This window comes from Lucilia cuprina, chromosome 5 (assembly GCF_022045245.1).
Source record: "Lucilia cuprina isolate Lc7/37 chromosome 5, ASM2204524v1, whole genome shotgun sequence".
Lineage (NCBI taxonomy): Eukaryota > Metazoa > Arthropoda > Insecta > Diptera > Calliphoridae > Lucilia > Lucilia cuprina.
In genome coordinates, this window is record NC_060953.1 from 34,098,463 (window position 1) to 34,122,457 (window position 23,995).

At 29.9% G+C, this 23,995-nt stretch overlaps 1 protein-coding gene across 4 annotated transcripts in view; it reads left to right on the forward strand.

Moving 5' to 3' along the window:
* The first annotated feature begins 899 nt into the window (after nucleotides 1-899).
* Nucleotides 900-23,995, forward strand: part of LOC111683459 (mucin-5AC) — a 62,380-nt gene continuing 39,284 nt past the window's right edge. For 3 of the 4 annotated variants that reach the window (XM_046951033.1, XM_046951035.1, XM_023445529.2), the window contains exon 1: nucleotides 900-1,752. The gene's annotated coding sequence lies outside the window, so the exon portion shown is untranslated. Of the gene's footprint in view, nucleotides 1,753-21,766; nucleotides 21,818-23,995 lie in introns of all 4 variants that reach the window. The other variant, XM_046951034.1, reaches the window with a different exon arrangement.

A 23,995-nucleotide genomic window follows, 5' to 3' on the forward strand; every position in this document is an offset into this window, starting at 1 on the left:
TACAGCTAACTGCTTTAGTGTTATGGCAGTAATGAGCCGGAACTTTTGGCAACAGATATAGCCTTCCGGCGTATGTGATAATATCCTTTTAAATCACATTCAATTTATACTGAGATTCAGAAATTTATCATATTCTTTTGCAAACAATTTTGAGAAGGTAATGAAGTTTAAAAAAATGTTGTTTCCATCTAAATGTTACACAAAAAAACATTTGCAACGAATAATTTTTACTATAACAATGCCACAGGAACTTTTGTTAACAGACATAACCTTTCGGCGTATGTGATAATATCCCTCTAAAAAATGACATTGAATATTTTTTTGGAGTTCCAAAATTCATAATTTAATCTAAAAACAATTATGAGAAGATAATAAAGTTTAAGACTGGTTTTTGTCCCATAAACAACATTTGATAACATCCTTCAAAAAAATGACATTGAATTTTTTCTACAGTTCCAAAATTCATAATTTAATCTAAAAACAATTCTGAGAAGGTAATGAAGTTAAAATATTGTTATTTGCCACATAAATGTAATACCGATGAACATTTTGGGCGAATATTTTTTACAATAACAATACCGCAGACAACGGAATTTTATAAACGTCGAAATTCAAAGACCAAAGTCTAATTTTATGAAGAAAAATGCAATTATGGCCTCAAATCTTATTTTCGGGTTATCATGACAAAATTCTGGTTTGTCAAGCACCAATGTATTTGTTTAAAGTGCTACCAGAAAAAACTTAAAGTGCTGTAAATTACAAATGCATCATGTAAAACAATTTCATAGTCTGGCAGTCTTTTCCACAGAAATGTCAAACAACTTGCCGCCATGTTTACGAAAAAGAGACAACAAATGTTACACGTAAGAAAAAAACAAAGCCAACTATATAACGCGGAAGCAGAGTTGTTAAAATATTGTCTAACAAAAAATTAATTACAAATTTCTTCTATTTGACATTAATTAATTTACAAAACAGACAATGTAAGTAAATAAAATACTCAATTTGAATAAAAAACAATAATATTGTTAATATTTAGTGTAATATTTTGTGAATTTGTTTGCGAGTGTCAACAGATAAATGCAACACTGAGTTTTGATGTAAATGTATTGGGGTTAAAAAGAAATCGCAGTTGAGTTTTATTCGTCGGAGAAAATTCACGTACATATTCGCTGTGACGGTGTGAATTTTTTTCATTTTTTATAATTATTTTGTTTAAACAATAATAAACAAAGTTTGATGTTTTATTACCAAACTAAGCGGTATAAAAACAAACATTTACTACTAAAACCCCACTTTCCGAAAAAAAAAGAATCACACAAAAAAATTTTTCATAAAAAGATAGAAAAATTTCAATTTTTTTTCTTACAAAAGTGAAAAAAAATTTTAGTATATCGTGTAAGAGTGTGAGTGAGTGAGAAAAAAAGAAGTGAAAAAAGGGCAACAAAAAATAAAGAAATTGGAAAAAAAGAAAGGAAAAAAGAAATCATAATCAAAAATAATTTAAATTGAAAAAAAGTGTTAAACAAAACAAAAATATATACAAAACAGAAAAAAAGAAACGCATAACTGATTTGTAGTGAAAATTAAATAATTGTAACCAGCAAATACGGGGTTAATATTTTTACAAAAACAAAGCATTGAATTGATTGAACCTGTTTAATTGGTCACAAAAATAATTGTTTGTGCCGACGACAGCAAATAACCACAAGCGGATTTTTATCTTCAAAATAAATTTTTTATTTAAACAGGGTAAGTTTTATTATCTATCATAGATATGTATTGTCTTACAATAAAATTATATATTTTTAAAATAAACTTTTAAAATCATCTCCATGTCACGGTTTTTTTTCTAAAAGCACAAAAGTTATTAAAACGTTTGTAAATCTTCATTCATTTTATAGACAGACGACATCCAACCAACCCCTCCTTCTTTACATTTTTTTTGGCTTTTTAATTTTTCGCTTTTTTGCATTTGTACTCATTTAATGTCGTGTTTTGAACCGGTCTATTTGAACTGCGCTGTTTCGTCGTTTATACTCGCGTACACAAGTACACGTTTGGCGCTTTCTGTTTTATTAATTCCTTTTTTTTGCTTTCTGTTGGTGTGTTTTGTTTTTATTTCGTTCTTTTTCCAATTTAACGTTTTTTCTGTGCCCCATTATGATTCTCTCTCTTTTTTATGTGTTTGTAGTTGTTGTGTTTGGCAGTTAACGTCAAAGTATTTTGACGTTTAATTTCTTCTTTTCGTTTGTGTTTGATTTACAACAGAATTTTAATTAAAAATTACAAAAAGGAGAGTTTATGAATTGAAAGCGTCTTTAAAGAAAAATATTTAGTAAAAATACTAAAGTTTGTATAAATTTAGACTGATAATTATAATAGTTATTAATAGGAGGCATTCGTGATTAGTTTGAAGGTGAAAAGTTAATTTGCATTAGTTTTCTTAAAAGAATAGATTTTGATTTTTTTGATAATATAAATTTTTTATAATAAAATTTAGTTGATTGAACAAATTTAATTTATAATTGCAATAATAGGTGATCATTTTTAATTATTGCTCCACAATATTTCCTATCTTATTTTTTATATTTTTTGGAACTCATAGCTTTTATTTAAAAGCCTAGCAGTTCAGTCGGACAGTCTTTAACCATCTATTTAACCTACCATTAATGGTTTGCCTTAGCCACCGACCGTCCAGGTGTCTAGCTAATTTTGTCTTTTCATACAAGGAAGTTAATAATCTCCCCATAGATTACGTAGAGACAGCTAAAAGCTTAAGTTTGTTTTTCAAGTGTCCACTCTCTGACATAGGGGACACTAAAGTAAATATTATCCTTACCCTTGTTTACAATGAATACATCCTTGACGAAAGTCGGCAGAGAGAGAATCATGTGGATTTTGCATTGCTCTATTTCAAACTGCGCTTAAGGATATATACATCTGCTTTTACTTTTAAATTGATATGAATTAATAAAATACTGTTCTTTCTCTGATCTATAAAGGGGAATCGAGAAAATTGTAAAATATAGTACGAATTTGAAAACGGGTTAAGATGTTCAATACAGTTTATTATTCGAAATTGACCAGTAATTTTAAAATAATATAATCAATAAACGATTATTTATAATAATCTATTAGAACCAATGTCATTAAATCGTGAAATCTTATATTTAGTTTTTTTAAGTTCTATCCAGACAAATTGAAATGATCTTTAATCTAGACTATATAAAAACAAAAAAATAGATTGTTCCTTCAATGTTTGTCAACTTATCGATAATAATTTGTCATCTGTGTAAGACTAGAAAAAGCATTATATACCTACATTATTTAGTCATTCTAGGTTATTTAAATGACATTCAATAACAAAATACTACAAAATACTTTAGATAAGAATGCCATCACAAAGTTATTTTATTTTGTATACAATATTTAGTTTTAAAACTATTGTACACTAATGTTAGAAGATTTGTATTGCTTTTTATGACGACTAAGGAGTGAGATCGAAAAATTCTTAACACACGTTTTTCATTACATTTTTCAACCAAAGTATTATTTGATTTTTTTTTTTTTTGATCAAGTTACCTTTGAAAAACATGTCAGTTATTATGTGTAATGTCAATTATATTAATTTTTTTATTAATCTGATTTAAATGAGTGACCAGAAAAAAGTGCGTACTGAAATTATTAAATATTTTCAACTAAACCCAACTTGGTCTTACAAAAAGTTGGCCAAGCATACAAAGGTCTGCCGTCAAACTGTTTCCAATGTTATTAAACAGTACCGGGAGAACTTGTCAGTTGATAGAAAACCTGGTTCAGGTAGAAGGAATGGTCCACATGATGTTTCTAAAGCCAAAAAATAGAACGCATTTTCAAAAGAGCTCCCAACACATCCGGTAGGAAAGCAGCTCGGTTAGCTCAGTGCTCGGACTATTTGGTACGAAAAGTTAAAGCTAATGCAGGTTTAAAAACATACAAGGCTCAAAAAGTTCCTGACAGGAACGCTGCTAAAAATTTAGAGGCCAAAAACAGAGCACGGAAATTGAAGTCAAGTTTTATAAAAAAATATTCTTGCTGCATAATGGATGACGAAACGTATGTTCTGGCAGATTTTTCGCAACTTCCAGGTCAAAAGTTTTATATTGCTGATGCTCGAGGGAATGTTGAAGAAAAGTTTAGGACAGTTCTTGGTATGGCAAGCAATATGCAGTTGCGGCAAAATAAGCCAATCATTTCTTACAACGGGCTCTATAAATACCGAAATTTACATCAAGGAATGTTTACAAAAAAGGCTGCTTCCATTCATAAGACTTCATAATGTGTCCATTTATTTTTGGCCTGACTTGGCATCCTGTCACTATGGTAAACAAGCCCTTGAGTGGTACAAGAACAATAATGTGGTATTTGTCCCAAGAGAGGCAAATCCTCCAAACTGCCCGGAGCTAAGGCCAGTGGAGAGATATTGGGCTCTTGTTAAAAGAGAATTGAAGAGTACAAAAAAGGTGTCCAAAAGTGTGGTAGATTTTAAACGGAGATGGACTACATGTTCGAGCAAAGTGACAGAAAGCACTATGAAAACGTTAATGGAAGGGTTTCCGAAAAGGGTTCAAAATTTCATCACTAGTGATTAAAACTATAAAAATTTTTTTTTTTTTGTAAATTGTAATAATAATTTGAATCAAATAAAAAAAATAAAGCTGTAAGTTTAGTGGTTTCTTTTTTATAAACATATATGTATGTTAAGAATTTTTCGATCTCACTCCCTAAGAGCGGGTTTTTGACTTGGCAATCAAATGCCAATTAATAATCAGATTAGTTAAACTAAAAATAAATTATATATTAAGATTGTTGATTTCTTCGAACTGTGATATTAATATTATTAACTAAATATTCTACAGGCTCGAGTTGGAGTCCCACTTGGGGATAAGTTATTTTTCCAATTTAAAGAATATATTTTTAATTATAAGAATACCGAAAATTTAATTTTTTGTATACAATAGTAGAATGAAATGCATTTTTGAGCCCGCTACGGCTCCTCATCAGTAGTCTTCTTGTGCCATATGCCACTTGTCACTTGTAAACATCATATATTTAACTAACAAGTTTTGAAGAAATGAAAATAATTCCGATGTTAATCCCCTTTGATGTTTTTGAGTATAATATTAAACTTTGCAATGTTGCCATACCAAACAACAGAAAACATCACTTTTTGTTATCAAAAGAAAGCATGTTTTATAAAAAAGAAGAAGACAATTTCAAATTTAATATGAAAATTAATGAAAACTTAAATTTAAAACAAAAAATACATAGTAAAGTCCCCATAATTAATACTAATCGATAAATCAAACATATTAATGTTTAATTTCACACAAATTTTATTATTTTTTATATGGATCAGCTGTTTACACTTTTGCATTTCTATTTCAAATTTAAACCACCTCCATTAGGCGCTTAAGCTAGCAAATAAAATTAGCTGATTGAGCATTCGAAAACAACTTTCGAATATTAATTTTAATTTAATCCCTAATCCTTCACCTAATATGATTATATCTTCTGCATATCTTAATAAAATTTTAAAACTGATCCCTTTATTCTATGTCCAAAACAGACATAACATCGTCTTGACAATTAGTTCCATTTATGAACGTTAAACATAACTGTTCATAAATGGAACAGAATCGAATATAATAATTAACCTTGCTTAACCTATTACATACTAATAGAAAATACTTGATAATAAAAAAACAAATTGATAACTTTTTATGTATAAATCCCATAAGTGAAAGGAAGCACTTTTTATAATTAGCTACTTTACTTTTTAATATGATAATCTATGTTCCTTCTATGTGTTGACCCCCAATAATATCTACTTATAAAGAAAAAGGATATTGAAATAATTTCAAAAATTGAAATTGTTTTTTTTTTTTTTTTAATAAAGTAGTTACAAAAATGTTCCTGAATTAATAAATTCCCTTAAGCCTTTGTGACAATGGAAAAAAAATAATCATACAAAAGATCAACCATTACATTTATTAAAATCGTAATTGTGGCATGATTAATATTGGCTATGATATGTTAATAATTATATTACAACCATATTAATTAAATATATGAAAACATTTAAAAAAGTATGTATAGTAGTACATACATAGTACATTATTTGTTTGACTTGTTTTGTTGATAATTAAATATTCTTTAAAAAAAACACATTTAAATACCTTCATAACCTCGAAATTTCTAGAGCAGCATCGATATATTCAAACAAAAGTAGCAGCAGCAGCAAAAAAAGCATGCTTTTTATTGTATGTGACCCCCCTTCTCTCCACTCTTCACTTAATAAAATTGTATGTACAGATGTATATACATACATACTTACATAGATATATAGAGTGTTGAGTAGAGGTATGTAGCTACATATAAACAAATATGTATGTATGTACATATTTATATTATATATATAGTGTTTTTATATATAATCTTGTTGTATGTACTATTGTTGTTGCTGTTATTTTCATTTTTACCAGTAAAAGATACCAACAATCAACCACTTACTCCTCTCCTTTCTTCTGGTCTATACTTTGGACACGACACATGCACACTCATACACTAATAAACAACAAACACACTCTTAAGTCGCATTCGCATAATTGTTGGTTGTAGTTTGATTTTTTTTCACTCGTTTAGTCATCTATATATTCATTGTTTTTTGTTGCTGTTATTTTCTTCTTGTGTTATTTTTTTTGTTTCAAACGTTTGAATTTATTGACCCCAACTCTTTTTTTTATTATATTTATTGTTTTTGATTTTTTTCTTTATTTAACTGTACTAATTTTTTACGTTTTTTATAATTAGTTTTATATTAAAATCGTATTGAAAACAATTATTGCTCTCTTTTTTTATGTGATCGTTTTAATGCATTTAAACTTGAACGTGTATTTTTATTTTAATAATATCGTATAAATATTTACTTACCCACAAAATAGATTTTGAATACAATTTTTTTGTTTATTTAGGTTAAATTTTAGAATTTATTTTTTAATTTTATATTCATACATATGTATTATAGTTAAGTTTTATTTTTATTACTTTTCGTTAATTATTCACTTTCTTCTTTTGTGAATTTTTTAATTATTTTTTTATTTTTACAAAAATGTCATCAATTGTGCAGTTGTTTATTATTTGTTTATTTTCAAAATTATTTTTATTCCAATCATTAGTCTTCTTATCATTTATTTCTACAACTATGATATTTAGTATATTAAGACAGAAGTTTAAAATAATAATTTCATTTAAGATTTGTAGAGAATATATGTAATTTCAAGAGGAGATATATTATAGATTATAGATTATAGAAAGCAATCTTAACTTTAAATTTTAATTAATATTTAATTAATATGCGGGGTTCTGAATTTAGGTCCAAGCCAAGAAATTAGGCTGCTTCAAAAGGGTTAGTCCATAAATCCATTGGGCTAAGTGAAGTAGTGTGGGCTGGACAGTTGAATATGTTTTGGGTATCGTGAAGAATCTGTCCACATGCTGGGCATATATTGGGGATGGCACGGTCTGTGCGGGACCAGAATGCGTTGAGCATGTTGTTTCATTATGATCTCAGTTGTGCCAGAGCAACTGCTATGAGCGGTGCGTGACCTTCAAGCACGACATTCATGCTGTAACCTGAAACCGCGGTATTGATGGCGTCTCTATGAATGTTGTTCAAAACTGCTGCATACGAATTCCCATCTAAGGAATCTTGCACATACCTTCTCGTATACACGATAGTCCTTCCAGACATGCCACGGGGGAGCATCCAACTGTGTGGTATTAAAGTAAGGATGACTCCTACGGTGACTTCCCAGGGAAAACTATTTATTCAGTATGACATTATGTTTCTTGACTGGGAGGACCTTCGTTTCCTCGTGTAGGTGGTGCTCTAAGGTTATTTGCATACAGCCCGCTACAGTCTGTGGGGCAGCATTTTGACAGCTTTGAATTTTTCTCCACTGGATACCACTCAGCGAGGGTGACTACACTAGAGCAGCATAATTGACCACTTGTTTTATAGATAGCAAACAAGGTTTCTTTGTCCATTTCCCAAGTGCTGCCGGCTAGCGCTTTGAGGACCTTGTTTCTACTTTGCAATCTATGCGTAATTGCAGTGGCTAAGGATATAAACAGGTTGTTAAAGGTGACCCCCAAAGTCTTTGGGTGGTGCACCATCGACTACAACGCCAAGGTCGTTTATGTATTTAATAGCGATGATTCTATAATTAACAAATTTTGTATAATATTTAATCAACTAAAAACTGAGTGATAACATCGTTAAGTAATATTTTTACGTGTCTACTCCCAGATATGTCACACTACTTACAAGTCGGGAAAAAAATTCCCCTGTTATGAATTTTGTTAATAAAATTTTGTAAAAATTGAACAGCTGTTCCATACAAAATCAACTATTGTGAATGAATTGTTCACAACAAGTTTACAATAGCAGTTTTACCTTCGAGGGAAATGAAAATTTCAAGGTAACAAAATTTTCATTCCCATTGGCGATAGTGGAGAGTGTCTCACTTATACTGTTATTGCCTGACATGGTTCATATTGTTTCATTATATACTAATATGGCAAAACTGTAAAAGTAAATCTGTTCTAACTTTGAACCCCGATCAAATGTCTAAGATACGTTTTAAACATAATGGTAAATAGATTATACTATGTTTACGAGCTTTACCCATTAGCTGTTGACAATTCTGTGCTCTTCAATTGTTCACGGTTGTTGACTCAATATTTCTAAAATATTTGTATATTTGTATTGTTTTAATGCAACAATAAGAATCGGATCCACTAATACTGATTTATCTTAATTACTTCAGTCTCAAACATTCTGGATTCATTCATGAGTAGATTGTTGTTTAATTTTAATTTATTTATATCGATTAATAACATGTTATATTTAGTAAATACCACGTAAAGTTTTCTTTTATAACAACTCAGTTTTTAAATTTTAATTTTCTATTGAAAGAAAATAAAATTACTTCTTACTAAGAAAAAAATATAAAAAAAACCGATTTAATGTAAAAGTTATTCATAACATTTCATCACTTTGTCTGCATTACATTACATAAAATATGCAGACAGTGTACGCACATGTATTTTTATATTTATATAGAAAAAAATTCCCTATTCGTTGTTGCAAGTAAATTGTGTAATTTTAATTTTCTTTAACTTTTGATTTTGTTTTTGTACTTCTTACTGTGGCAATTATTGTGGCATTATTTAGATGCTGATTGTACTTACAATATAAAAACAAAATATGCATTTACTGACGGACAAATACATATTTCTTATTTCTCTTTTATTGTCTTCATCATTTTTGTTTTATTTCATTTTATATTCATTTAATGCATCTGTTCGTTACATTATTACTGTTGCATTGTGCTCCAGTAGTTCTGAGAACTTGATTTAAACATTATTTATATTGACTACATGACAGTTTACTTAGCTATAATAAAGTAGTGATAAGTTTTTTTATTTACTTATTATCATTTTATATCTTGATATATGATATTTCTATAAAAGAGTATTTAATAAGAAATAATTTAAGAAAATATTTTTATTATATAAAATTTTAATGAAAACTTTTGTCAAAAAAAGATCATTGTCTATTGGAAGAACTGCTGGGTTTCTAAGTGCAAGATTCTAAATATTTGTGTGTATGTGTGTATGTATTTACTAGTTTTAGTTGTTGTTTTTGTTTTTGTGGATTTTTGTTGTTCTTTGTTTTATGGTTTGTTTCTACTCGATTAGTTTTTCGAGTGCACTTGCAAAATACAAAAAAATGCAAAAAAAAAATATTTTGCCAATGAATTTTTTATAATAAACGGATTGAAGTCAATAATCTTTATTGTATATGTATTTTGTTTTTGGTTTATTTTCTTTATGATATTTTTTATTTTGTTATAAAAAACATTTTGCAAATTGAATTCTTTTAAAAGCAATTCAAAAGTTTTGATTTTAAATTATATACCTATTTGTCATAAAAAAATCAAATGTTTTAAAGTTTTTATCAATAAGGATTTCCTGCTCAATGCAAAATAGCATAAACAAAATGCTATTTTAACTTTTTAAATATTTGTAAAAAAATACTAAAAAGCTTAACATTTTTTTAAATTTGGACAATTAATTTTAAACGAAAATTTCTTTAAAATTATCTTTTAAAATGTAATTTATTAGAATAAATTCACAACTGATAAAAATAAAGTTTCTTGAACAACTTACTAAATTAACCACCAGATCAAAATTCGTACATATATCTATATTATTATATATGTACATACATACATATAAAAGGTAAACATAATCTACAAAAACACTATAATATTTACATACCCACTTCAAGATGACAAGTACAAACATATATAGATATTTTACCAGATAAATCAAAAATACACATAGTAGTTTTTATCTACAAGTTTGTATCCGAACATTTAGACAACAGTACAAGTGCAGAAGCTGTTGTTGCTGTTATTTGGCTTCAGATCTTCTTGCATTGAAACGATGCATATAAAGTAACTGAAATTGTTGTATCGCATTGCAACACTAACTAGACTAAAGTGAATTTAACAAAAACATAACTAAAAACAAAATCCATTATGTACATAGATACATACAGAAACTACTAAAATTCATAGAACAAGAACAACAACAACAACAAAACTATCAGCCAACTAAAACTAGTGGTATTTACTATAAACAAACAAATGTTTTAAGACAGTCAGAGCAAAAGAGGAGACAAAATATTAGAATGACAGACTGGCTGGTTGACAGAATCTAACTTTCAATATATATGTATGTACATACATATATTGAAATTTTTGGGTGTTTCACTTATAGGTGAGTGTATCTAAAATGTTGCAAAAACTTACTATTGAAATATTTTGCGAGTTGGAGTATGTTTGCATTAAAATTTTACATTTTGTTTTCGTAACAATTTTGTCAATATTTTTTTCTGTTGTAGGTGTCATTGACGATATAAAGCATAAGTCACAAGCAGATTTATAGAGAAAAGTATTTATAAAATACTTAAATATTCTATTAAAATTTCTTCTTTTAAACTTTTTACGACAATAGGCAAGTAACTTTTATTCTTTTATAAACATACTATAGCAAACAATTTATAGTTAGGAAACGTTCTGTCTTTTCTTTTTTGTGAAGAATTATTAACGCACGAAACGCTTTAATGCATCTGATGAAATGAAACCATTTTCAGATATTTTTCCACTATTGGCAACACGGTAAATTAAAAGAACATACGCACCTAAGAAAAAATCTGGCAATACAACAATCTGACAATAGTCAGTACTGAAATTTTTTCTTGGAAGATAATTTTGTTCTGGTAATTGACAATAAACCTGTTGTTAACAGTTTTTCACTGTCAGTGAATTATTATCCTTTGATATTATAATAAAATCCCAAAGAAGCTGCCTTGGTACGGGATCATATGGACAAACTTACGTAGCAAGCAATTCACTTGTAAGTATTAACAAGGAAGAAAGTTATTGTCCTGGTGACTGTAAAAATCTACTCCAGTAGAGGGGCTTAAAAATGAGGGTTACAATCTTTATAGATTGAATTTTCAAATGTTATAGGATAACACCGGCCGTGTTGGCCTATTTTACAGAGGTCCTTATTAATCACTGGGTGAGTTTTTGTGATGACTCACCACCGAATCCTTGAGCTTCTTACACGCTGGCAATTTACGTTTATGGAATTTTGGTCTAGTATACATACGTGCACTTTGGTTAAGTACTTGAGCTATTTAATCTCTAACCATTGCTTAACTGTCGAGATGAAAAAGTCTTTGTTATCGTTATTAAGTTAGTCACCCCTATCGCCAATCATCATTTCACGTGAAATATGTTCCCTTTACACTTTTTTCGTTAAATAAAAAAAAATTTCCCTGCTGTGAAATTTATTGAAGGAATTTTGTAAACATTGAACAGCTGTTCTATACAAAATCAACTATTGTGAATGAATTGTTTACAACAAGTCTACGATAGGAATTTTTCCTTCGAGGGAAATGAAAATTTCTAGGGAACAAAATTCTATTGGCAATAGGGGATAAGGACAAATGCTCTACATTTATGCTCGGAACGCGTCGTACGTGTGAACTAACAAGTTCTTGAGGTATGTTCTTTATATCGGCCAAAACTTTCTTTTAAAAAATGTACAGTTTGGACAACACACAATCCGTTTTGAAAAACTTTTGTAAGCGTAATTATAATCGTTTAATAAAGTTATTGATGATTTATAGAAGAACATCTTTATGTCAAAAAGTGCTTAATACAAAGCATGTGCTTTGTATCTCCCGTTATATTTACATTTAAAGTGACGTAGACATATCATTTCAACAACATTTATAAGTAATCAGTTGTTCTAGCCAATGGGATGTTTTAATTAGATCATGGCTTGATGTCATCACACACCCGTTGCCAATTAGTATTTAGAAACAAAAAAGACATATAATAAAATATGCGGGTAAAATATTTTGTCCAAATTATATTCTTCAATGTTAAATAAACAAAGTACAGACAGTACACGTTGCTACCAACGTACTTTTACATAAATTACTAAATACATACGTACGCGTACGTAAAATATATGATGAGAGGAGTCTAGAGTATAACCATAAGAGACTGAGAATTATTGAGAGCTGTCGTGTAAGCCAAAAGTTGTCGTAGACAAATATGTATGTTTTTTTTGTTTTCACTGGAAGTTGGGTTTTTGTAAAAACAAAACGATAGACAGACGTTCTGCCAGTATGGCAGGGAAAACTACTAACCAGCCATAACAGGCAGCCAGTAAGAAAAAAATTGAAAAAAAATTTTGGTTTAAACAGAAAGTTTAGCAGTTGAGCAGTAGTCTTCTACTATTCAACTGTATTCTAATATAAATGTAAAATTTTTGTTATTTTGTTGTTGGAATATACTTTAGTATGGATGTTAAAAACATAAAAACAAATTGTATGTTCTATATACTTTGTATTTTTGTGTATATTTCTGAATTCTTTTTAAAACGTGTACTAATTTTTTGAGAAAATATTTTTTTTTAACTTTTCCAAAGTGTAAGTGAGAGTTAAGAATAGTTTTCTTCTGGTTTTATATGATATACACATGAATTTCAATTCAAAGCGATTATATAGTTTTATGAATTTAATGTATTCATAGATGTTAGCAGTATTATTATGACTCTGCATAACTTTAAAGCTTGGACTAATGGATAGGTAAGACAGGATACCAAGGTTGTCAAGATGTTAATATTTTTCGTAGAGAGAGAGACTTCTATTAGAAAAGCAGCTCATAAAAGTAAACGCCCTTAGTATAGCCATAGTTAAAAATGGGTTGAAGTAGTATAAAGTTCAGATAGGCCCTGATGAATTTGGCAAAAAACTTCTAAACAAGAAAAAATCGAAAAACCACTTGTTGTTTGATGCATTATGAAAGTTTTCACAACATTTGGATTAAGATTTTTATGCTAATAAATGAATGTCGAAGTGCTTTACGTGATCACCTGCCGTGTTGCCCTTATTTCAAGGTGTTTTACTCAACAACAAGTGACAATTTTGCCGGTTCATGTACAAGCACTTTAGTCAAGTACTCAGGCTATCCAATCTATAACATTTGCTAACTCGTTACTTGACTTCGTTCTTACTTACAGAGAACACTCTGAGGTAAATCTGCTATAAACAGTGTTTTCCCGGTACATATCTGAACAAGGAAGGAAAATTCATTGGTATCACATGTAAAAGATACCTTTTATCCACTTCTCATTCAACTCATTTCCAATGCTCAGTTTCACAGTCATTTCTCGGTGGGGTTCATCGTGCATAAGTCCTTTAATTGATAATCTCTTTTCGTGAATTTAGATTTAAACGTCAGCCACTAAGTGTATCCACAAGTGACCCTAACTAACTAACCAGTCAGGTCAAAGTCATGCCGACAACTGGCCACTCGTAGCACAAGACTATGTGAATCTCTGATTCGACCCCATGTCAAATCATACATATTTCAGAACCGATTTGTATAATTTCACTATGAAAAAATTACATTTTCTACCAAAAAAGTCAAATATACAAAACCATTCAGAAATGTAAAAAACAATAAAAAAGTCACAGAAAGGGTGTCCCAGGACATATCCGACTTTAAGCGTCAGTGGACAAGCACGTCCTGGGAATATAAAACGAAACGAATAGTCCTTCGGAACGAAAGCACAAAACAATGAATGTTTCACAAATCTTGGATAAAAAGGATAAAACACATAAGGATAATCAATGTAATTACGCTAACTAGCAGGGAAAGTATTACAACATTCTATTAATACTTTTCTCCTGGAAAAAAGCACATCAAAGTTTTTGTAGACTTTATGGATATTGAATAGAAGCAATGCAAGAAGTAAAGCCAAAATTTTAAAATGATATAAATTTATAATATTTTTTTATATTTATCCTTTTAAATAATTAAACTTAAAATCTTAAATTTGAGAATTTCAATCAAATCCTTTTCATATCCTCCCACTCTATGTATTTGGTTTTACTGTATTGTATAAGTAAAAACATTTCTGTATACATATACAAACAAATAAATATACAACTACAACTTAAAATATATACATATACATACATATGTATGTGTGTATGTATAACCTGGCATTTTATATAACTTTTAGAGAAATACAGTGAATGACGGTGAATTGATCGTGGGTGGCTGGGGGTTATTTGGTACGTTTTGGTTAAGTTCGTAACGGATGTTAGCGGGTTAAATTAACGAAATTTTGAAATTATTTTTTTTTTGTTTGTTTTATTTTGTTGGTATGATGCAGTTAGATGAAATAGGATTTTAGGACTGGGAGGAGGTATGGCAATCGCCATACAACAACAAAATACGGACATATACAAACATACACACACACACACATCCTCACAAACTTACACCATCTAAACCAATGAAACAAACCTATGAATTCTAACAACAGTTTCAACGGAATCTATTCAATACAAAATTCTTTACACATTTATACAATATGCACACACAAACACACTTTCATACTAATACAAACGCATAAACAAACATACACACATACATACAAATAGGCTCTTTAAATACAAATAACTAACATTTGGTCTTTTAAAAAAGGGGAGAGGTAGGTGAGATGGCGGGCGCTAGAAGAAAGGAAATGTTAATAGGAGTTGGAGGTCTAGGAGCTGCACGTGGAGATTATGTGTGGTTGAGATGATGTTGATGATGACGATGTTATGGAGTAGAAGGTAGTAGAGCAATAGGCAGATAGATGGCTGAATATAAGGATGATGTTGGTGGTGTCGGTCGGTCGTTTGTTGATGGAGCTATTTGTTTGGTTTTGTTTGTGTTTGGTCATAGTATTTTGTATAAGAACCCCTAGAGTGTCGTGTTGTTTAGGGAGTAGTTTCTGTTTCTATTTTTGCTTATGTGAAGTGCCAAATATGTGTTTGTGTGTGTGTGTGTGTGCAAATGAGTATTATTTTGACAGTATAGTTGTGAAATAAATTTCCATGTTATTTGTTCAACATTTGTCGACAAATTCTAGTCGTTGTCGATATTTATGCATACGCAATCTTATAGGGATATTAAGCACTTCATATGCATTCCTTTTTTATGCATTTATAGTTTTAGGCAAAACGGAAACGGAACTAAATCAATAGATATTTGCAATCTACATTTAAATATTAGTATTAATATTTTATTTATTTCTTGTATTTTATCTAAATACAAAATATGCTTTAAATAAATGCTAAAGGTTTGCTATGTTTTCCATTTTTTTTTTGTCTTAAGAGCAAAAGGAAATTGATTTTACCAACAAAAGGAAAAGAGAAAAAACACGGTTCGTGTTATTGTTGCAATGCAACCCTTATATTTACAGTTTTTTTCTTATTTTTTAATAAACAAAAATCAAACAGAAGGATGGGATTCAGTTAAAATGATAAAAAAATCAGACATGTTCCACTTTAGAAATTTAAAATAAAAAATATGACATTGCTGCTATTATTGCAAGAAAACACTGCGAAACACTGGACGAAGAAATCCAGGTTATCGGACGAGTGTCAACACTTGAAAATGACTTTAAAACTCTAGAATCCTTTCCAAACCAGCTTGTACACGGATAAAGGAATCTGTCTTCCGAAGATAAATAAAGCGTTCCCACGACTATTGGATCTCCGCTCCGAAACGACCCGATTCTTAATCCGCCATAGATTGTCAACTCAGCAACAGCTGTATCAACCGGAAGTTTTTCCCTAGAGAAGAACATCCAGTTACAGCCAACCTGTTACAACAACAACATAGACTGAGAAATTGAGTGATTCTCTGATTACCTTTACCTGGTTACTGTAGAAGTAACCAGTTACCACCGCAATATTGTTCCGTATCTATGCTTTCGAAACACTTGAGATTTGTATGGGTTGTATGAAGGCCACATGGTTTTAGCCTTTAGCATAAATCGACCCCTGGAGTTTGCTCTCTTGTTAGCGCAAAGCTTCTTTTTGCAGAAGAACTCATAATGGTATTTATGTTTATGACCTTGAATCGAGTACAGTTCTATTGCGGAATATTTCGATGAATCGTTTATTGATGTCCTGCATTCGAGGACAAGTTTGATATTGTGTAAACGTCCCCTATAGCATTTACGGCATCCTAACAACAGAACCCGATAAAGTTTGCTGTCCGTTTTATAGATGATAGTTCATCCTACAGAACGTTACGTTGATAAAGAAGTTTGAAAAGACACCTCTTATACCATATTTTTTTGGTGCCATCAGTATAAAACTTATAAAACGACCCGCTACGAAGGATTGAATCCATCATATTTGGATCGCGTTAAATGGACACCGATAAGTAGTTTTTATTTAATAGTCAATCCACACAAAATAATCTTAAGTGGATGGAGATTAAGCAAAAATCCACTAACTGAACAGAACAGAATGGAAACAGTTTGTGATGTTTTATTGATCCTCACAGAAATCATGGGAAATAATCACCCGTATCGCCAATCAACATTTCATTTCCCTGTTGTGAAATTTCCTAATGGAATTTTGTAAACAATGAACAGTTGTTCCAGACAATGTAACTATTGTGAATGAACAGTTCACAGCAAATTCACGATAGGAAATCAGTGAATAATGCAGAAATGATAAAAATAAATTTTTGGAAAGCGAAACTAACTAAATATTCGAGGAACTTAATCTTAGACAAATATTTGTTGATAAAAGTCTTTTAAATTTTCTTGCAATTTACTAGTTTCTTTAATGTAAGTCCTTAAATGTAAAAAAAAACCTGCCAAAAGGACTTAAAATTCTATTCATGACTACTGTCATTTATGTACTTTTTCTATACCTAAAAAATTAAATAAAAAAAATCAACAACAACTTTAGAAAAAAGTAATTTTAAATACAGAAAAAATAACAGACAATTTAAAGGAAAAAACATGAGTAATGGTGGCAGTAGTCGCAAAATGAACAAGTCTCAACAAACACACGCAACATTTGAACTTAAAAGGGTGGGTGCAGGATTTTTTCCCTAAGTGGGTGGTTGGCAAAAAATCAATGGACTGTGTGCTGTAAAAATATCTTTGTGTAAACACTTCTTTTTTTCATATTTTTTACAAAACCAACAATATTTCTATTTTAAAAAATAACACAACAACAATAGCCGTAATAATATAAGTATATAGACAAGTTTGTTGCTATCAGCTTGAAAGTTGTTTGTTTTTAACCCTCTTTAAAAAGCACAAACAAGAAAAAGTTCTCTAAGAAGGAATAAAATTTAACCTTGATTTAATTTTTTTTATTAACAAAGTTAAATTTTTTTAAATCTTTTCACACACCACAAGCAAAGGTTAAACGATTATAAAACTTAATGTGGCAGAAAGATTTAATAATCCTCATGTGTCTTACAATTATGACAAAAATATAAAAGCTATTAATATTTTATAAGAATACTACGAAAAATTTAAGTTTGATTTAACTGAGAATTGAAAACCGAAAAAAATCTATATTATCCCTAAAGGATTAATAATCGAAAAGTGTGTGGGTGGTTTTGTTTAGTCCTTTTTTCATTTATGTTAAGAGTAAATTAAAGAAAACAAGACAACTGAGGAAAACAAGTAAAAATTGTACAAGTATTTGCTTTTATATCATTTTATAAATATATGAAAGAAAAGTAAAATAAAATAAACAATGACTGTCAAATACAGTTAGTTTATTTATAAAATATTTATATATATATGTACAAAAATAAACAGTGAAACTGTTATACGCATTAGAGTTTCCCGGTAATAGAGTTTCCAAAGAACAAATTTCGAAAATACTTTTTTTATAAAACTTTTATTAGTTTCGTTTGATTCTCTATATTTTGAAGAATATCCATTCGGTCTTTAAATTGACGTATATATACAATCAAATAATAATGAATATCCAATGAATTGCCCTTTGAACTAAATTTGTGCTCCATCTAGAGAACACACAGCGCGTAATTCATTTCCGTTTACAACCACGATAGCAAATATTTTACATTCCATGAAGGCAAATATCCTGCATGCTGGAACGTCACTAATATAACGCCAATTCTTACAAAAAGAGAGGCTAAAAACCCAGATAATTACCGCTTAATTAAAATTTTCTGCGCTTTCCAAAGTCATGATAAACATTAATTTTGTCAAATATTTCCAATCCAACAATTTGTTAAAATGGTATTATGCTTCACTATTTTGGCGAAAGCTTTTGATGTTGGTAATAATTTCTCTCGATTTATTTTTAGCTTTCTCAGAGATTGCTCTATACAAGTTGTTCCGCCCAGGGAAAAGGTTATCTTGATGGAAAAAGAGGTGCTACCTTTAGTCCAGTCGAACTAAAAACTGTATTTTCGGCCTATTCTTGGAATGATTTGATAAGGTACAACAGAAACCGGTAGCCCTTAAGGTAGAGTTTCGGACTTTGTTTTTTCCCAAGTTTGTACGTAGTAGCTGTAGTTTGAACCCTAATTCGTGTCGAGAATGTCGATTAAAATACTAAAGCACAGTAAAATCTATAATAAGGAATAAATTCGATGCCGTTCCCGAAGACGTTGAAAATGAGTTGGTGTTAAGTGTTTATGATACAATAGGAATGTAATTATAAATGGATCTTAACCTTCCGTATACCTAGAGTGCGTGAGTGTGTTCAAAAACTCTGTTTATACCACCCAGTTGATCTCTATAAGAAAAAAGTTCTCGCCATATTTGAAGGGTTAGTGTCTACCGAATACGTCTATAGGTGTTGTTGTTAAATTAACAGAGGCCATCTCATCTGCGTGTTATTAAGTCTCGGATATTAAGCAACGGGACTACAATGGTCAGAGATTAGACATGAAACCGTAAAACCACCTTCTTGTAACGTACAAAAAGGGACGATGTTAAGACTTAAAAGAAGTAGATGAAAAACTAAATGTATACGAGTTGTTATAGATGGAATTTTATCTAATTAGTTAAAGATAAATTTAGGGCCCTCGTTACTTCCTACTGCATTGTTTCACATTTCCATTACGACTTCAGACTTCTAATCGTATTTTCTCTTTCGCGTTGGGAGCAAAATCTGCCATTTTTATTTTGCAGCTACTAGACTGCGAACAGTAGAGAGTAAAGGTACTCATTGGTGATAATAGAGTATCCAAATGTGTACTTCACTGCTTTATCGACATTACAATGGAATGTGTATCTCTGTTATTTGGGAACTTGTATGCTCTTATAAAACACTCATCAAGAACGTTTTCATTTGTGGACGTTTGGCCAGTGAATCGCTTAACACAAGATTATGCGATTCACTGGCCAATTGTAAAAGTATTTAAATCAAATGTTTACTGACTTTACTCTCTAAACTCCCTGCCACAACCTATTTTTCGAGTTTTAATACAATGTACTGAATGAATAGGTGTCACCCCCTGATTGCTGGTCCAGTAAAATATTTTGTCTGGTTCGATCTTGTCCAACAAAAAATGTATGCCGGTTTAAAATTACATATTCCTTTCTATCCTAGAGCATGTTTATTTCTTTATTTGTTATTTACAAGTTCTACATAATAAACTCCATTTAATATTTGTCACTCTGTAATTGAATCTTACGCATGAAACGTGCGTGAATATTCTTCGAATTAAAGAAATAAATGTAAAACATGAAAATTCCATTATAATTTTCCAAAAAGGCAACAGAAACAACACATCCGCAATGTATTTCATTTTCTTTAAAGAAAATTAGAGTTCATTTGATTTTTGGGTCAATGTTGATATTGTTGGATTGTTTAGTTTTATTTACTACAAATTTCTATTAATTTATGACACGATTTTTATAATTTTCCCCCAAAAAATATACAAATTCATTTTTCAAAATTTAACCGTCAGTGGCAAAGAAAGAGACAGAGAGAGAAGGAGGAGAACACAAGAGCATGAGTGATAAAGTTAATATGTAGAAATGTTTTCTAATGTAATAATTTCTCTTCTTTGTTGTAGTTGTTGTTGTTGTTTTTTGTGTATTTTAAACCTGTTTTAGATGGTCATTTAATTGATTAAATATTCCAAGAACAACAAAACTGTCTGCAAATTATTTGTGCGTGTTTTATTGGACGGGAATGGATGGATAGATGAGTTGTATGTGTGTGTGTGTATGTAGTAGAAGTTGCTATTATTTTGATGTTGTTGCTATTATTGTTGCTATTGCTTCTATTGCTGTTGTGATTATTTGATAGTTGTAGAGATTTCAATTAATATTGTGGTGGGTAAAGGCGGATGGTTAGTCGGGCTGGCTGTTGATCGTTAGTATGGAATGGTTGAGTGGTTTAGTGTTGCTATTGCTAATGTTGTTGTTTTTGTTGTTGTTATTGCTGCTGTTGCTGTGCATTATTTGTATGTATTTTTGGCATATTATTGCGCACATGCTGTTCTTCCTCGTCTCCACCGTTTTTCCCTTGTTATAGTTATAGTTGTTGTTACTATTTTATGTTTAATATTAGGTGGAGCAATATCTCTATTTACAATGCTATAAATAAAAAGATTTTGAAATGTTATACACACCACAAAAACTTAAAAACAAACAGCAAACTACATACATGCATACATTCATACATACATTCACACTGCTGCTTGCATATTATTGCAACTTGTACGAAAGTTGCATGGTATTTTACATGCAATTTGTAGTTGTTATTGTTGTTTTTATTATTACTTTTTTTGTACATATTTCACTTTTTTCACAGTTACTTTTTGCTCTTTGTTGTTTAATTATTTTTAAATTATTATACATTTTCCTTGTTGCACATCACTCGAATGTGTGCCACAAGAGTCACTAAATGAAAATTATTAAATCGTAAAAATATGATGATTTCTTAAAATTACACTTGTAATTTATTTAGGCACTTATGTTTATACATTCATTGAGGATTTAATAGTGCAATTACAAAAATCTTGAATATTAAATGAAGATGTAGATATTTTACTTGTTAAGCAAGATTTCTCGCTTTGTTTCCACACCACTCGTTTGTGGCAATGGATACTGTTACTTTATTGTGCGATTTGAAAGAATTTCTATGTCAAATTTACAAATATTGAAAGTATTGTTATAAAATTGCATTTATTAAATATAAAAATAAATGCAAATATTTTATTAAAAGTTTACTTTATTAATTAAAACTTATTTCTTTTCTTTATTTCAGGTAAGCATTCACAATTAACTAAGTTGGTTGTCAATTCACTATCAAAACAAAGTAAGTTTAAATAGATATTATAAGTTAACAATATGGGATATTAATGACTAGATATTTATGTATATAGTAATATTTATAATATTTTAAAGATACCCATTTCTTTATGATGATTCCAAAAATGAGATTCGTTAATAATTTACAGCCAGTTTACGGAAGATTTTAAGATGGCATATTACCTTTTTAAGACTTTCTGACAAGTTTTGATGTGCCAAAACTGATTGAGGAGTAACATGTGCAGAAATTGATTCAAAACTGTTGATATTAATGTTATTCTGAAAAACTATTAAAAAGTTTACAGTAATCTTAATTAGGCCATTAAGTTGTTCGCGAAGACTTAAAAATGACCCCAAAACGATCAGAAATTCGTATCAGAATTTAGGCAAAAATTGTTCCTAATATTTATCAGAAAATCTTCCTTTACATTGTCACTGGAAAATGTAACTAAAAATATCTCGAGGTCATTTATGATGACAACAGTTAAACTAATAAAACACCACTATATTCAATCAAAATTTCACGTAAAATATATTCACCCCTATCGCCAATGATAATTTCACATGAAATATGCTCCTTTTTCACTTTTTTCGTTCTCTAACTTTTTTGTCGTGAAAAAAATTCCCCTGTTGTGAAATTTGTTAATGAAATTTTGTAAACATTGAACAGCTGTTCTATACAAAATCAACTATTGTGAATGAATTGTTCACAACAAGTTCACGATAGCAATTTTCCCTTCGATGAAAATTTCAAGGGAACAAAATGTTCACTTATATTGGCGTTAGGGGTGTATTTGTTATGGATATTGGAGAGGAACCTTTGGGAATCACACCGTAGATGTTCATGCACATCTACCAAATGTAATATATTGTATATAACTGCAGTTATGCCATGTCAAAGGTTACCACCTTCAGTAATACAGTTATTTGACTTCGGTGGAGGAATGAGATACAAATTAAGATGAACTAGACGGTTGATGCGGCTATGTTTACAATCTTTGGCTTGTAGTACCGGATCAAAAATTCAATTGTCGTTGAAACGCAATATATTGTTCATCTCTGTAAGCTTTTTTTGCTTCCACATAGTAATAATCGTAGCAAATAAATTAGGATAAGAAGAGTATTCATGAATTTATAAAAGTTATGTACAAAACTACCATCAAAGATTTCTCTGAAGGTTATTCGGGGACCGTTTGGTAGTCGTCTTAAGTCACCCCACAAGCCAGAAGTGTATTGATTTATAGTAATCATTTAGTGTTTTTATATCAATGATCTTTCCATTACGCTCTCTGATACTTCTAAGAATTTGAGATATGTTATTCGAATAAGTTTTGGCGACAACATTGAAAGTCGATGCTTGTCACTATAACTGTATTGAACTGCATTTTAGGGTCCTCAGTGGTAGAACTAACCACATTAGTGAAATCAGACGAACTTACTTTCTGACAGAGTAAATGGTTTTTATCGACATTAAACATTGGATTTTAGTTCTTTTGTTCCAGTCTAGAACGCTTGTTAGTAGTTGTCCGGTACAGTTTTGTAAGACCGAGTTTACAAGCCATATTCTCATATATAAAATTATGCTTTTTCGAATTATCTTGATCAAGGACTATACTTACAATAATTCTCAAAAAGAAATGTAATTCTTTTAATTCTGCCACTCTACAATATTTGCAAACAAATTAATTATTATTTAAGAATATAAAACACTTTAAAATGCATGCATAAATGTTTATTTTTCTAAAATTCATATTAATTCAATATTTATTTTCTTTACAAATAAAACTTCAATGCAAAATGTAAATTCTGTATTTCATTCGAGCGTTCGAAGGTTTTGTTCGTTTCTACCTCGCACCCCTCTCTCGTCCGTGCTCTTTCTCACTCTCTCACTATGTTTAACGAACGGCCTTGCGTTTTTATTTCAAATTATACGATGACGATGGACGGACGTTGGAATACATACATTGGGTTATTAACCTTGAACTAAGCAGCAATAATATTTTGTTTTCATTGTTTCTCTTTTATTTTAATTTAATTTTACTGAAAATAAATATATTTTTATATTTATTTTATTTAAATATTTACAAATATACAATTTCTATAGATGTAAATATACAATTTGTATATTTACGTTTTATTCTTTTTGGTAATGCAATCAACACATACATGTATGTATGTACGTATA